We start from the raw sequence: 1,596 nt of genomic DNA, 5'->3' as shown, positions 1-1,596 counted from the left end.
GGATTTTCAAGTATGCCTGCGTTGTGTTTGTCACGAAATTTGCGGGCACATGATATATATGTGATGTCTGCAAAAATCACGCCAAATTCATTTTCTAGGTGCCCTTTTTATTTTTTTCGGATTTTACGCATTTCGCCACTTTAAAAATTAATAAAAAAATATTCCCATGGAAATAAATTACGAGCCTTGGGGAACTCCGAGATACCATTTTTCTAAGGGTGCCTGCAAAAAATCTCATCAAAATTCGATGTCTAGGTCCCAATTTTGGCCTTATGTCTCCTCGCGAAAAGGTTAATCTACTCCTGTCAATCTGGAAATGGCATATTAGCCTATTATAGGGGGGCACCACACCCCCCCAACGAAAAATTTTTTTTTTTTGAAAATGGATGGGATTCTCATTTCTAGTGTGGTGTGATGGCTCATTCCTTCAACAAAGATGCATTGCATGCCCAATAGCTTCCGTTTTCACATTTAACGGATCCTAGGCGGTGTTGTCCTTGCTGAGGTGTTGTTGGCTGATTCACGATTCACTCGACCGGATATGGGTTTTCACCCAACAAAACTCAATTTCGTGCCTAGCGATGCGGATGAGGCGCCACTCGATGTTTCCATTTGCCTGCATGCCTTTGGTATTGTGGGGTGTGGTTCGTTTAGTGGTGTCAAGTCTTGCGAACGTGAGGGTGCATGAGTGGTAATCGGGATGTTTTTGTTGCACGGCTCCATGCTTGCGCATGCAACGTGTGACATGCATCCTTTTCATTGTCACCTTAGCCTTCGTGGCTTAGTGCTGACGATTGGTTCCTGTGTTGCCTACCTACCAAACGGTATTCGTGTGGCTAGTCAGACCCATTCCATCCAGGCCTCTTTGTTGGGGACGCTGGAGGATTTCAAAGTCCCACACGTGAACCACGTTAGTCGTCCATCATAACGGCTTCCTGTGGCACACGTGTGGTGATTGTTCTCTCGGATGCGGTGCATGCAGTGAACGTGGGTGGTCTAGTGCCCCCACATTGTTCCTTAAAATCGGTTGTCTCGGATGACGCTTGCCCTGGCGCTTGCTTTGTTCAACGCGATGCTACTACTCTTAGTTAGCTAGCGCTGGCAATGCTCGTGGCAGGTGCTTGGTCATTAACGGATGCTACCTGGTTGATCCTGCCAGTAGTCATATGCTTGTCTCAAAGATTAAGCCATGCATGTGTAAGTATGAACTAATTCAGACTGTGAAACTGCGAATGGCTCATTAAATCAGTTATAGTTTGTTTGATGGTATCTACTACTCGGATAACCGTAGTAATTCTAGAGCTAATACGTGCAACAAACCCCGACTTCTGGAAGGGATGCATTTATTAGATAAAAGGTCAACACAGGCTCTGCCTGTTGCTTTGATGATTCATGATAACTCGTCGGATCGCACGGCCTTTGTGCCGGCGACGCATCATTCAAATTTCTGCCCTATCAACTTTCGATGGTAGGATAGTGGCCTACCATGGTGGTGACGGGTGACGGAGAATTAGGGTTCGATTCCGGAGAGGGAGCCTGAGAACGGCTACTCACATCCAAGGAGGCAGCGGCGCGCAAATTACCCAATCCTGACAC

Source organism: Glycine max (assembly GCF_000004515.6).
Source record: "Glycine max cultivar Williams 82 chromosome 13 unlocalized genomic scaffold, Glycine_max_v4.0 Gm13_scaffold_21, whole genome shotgun sequence".
In the NCBI taxonomy this organism is placed as follows: domain Eukaryota; kingdom Viridiplantae; phylum Streptophyta; class Magnoliopsida; order Fabales; family Fabaceae; genus Glycine; species Glycine max.
The sequence above is the reverse complement of the archived record's forward strand: the minus strand, read 5'-3'. Positions refer to the sequence as shown.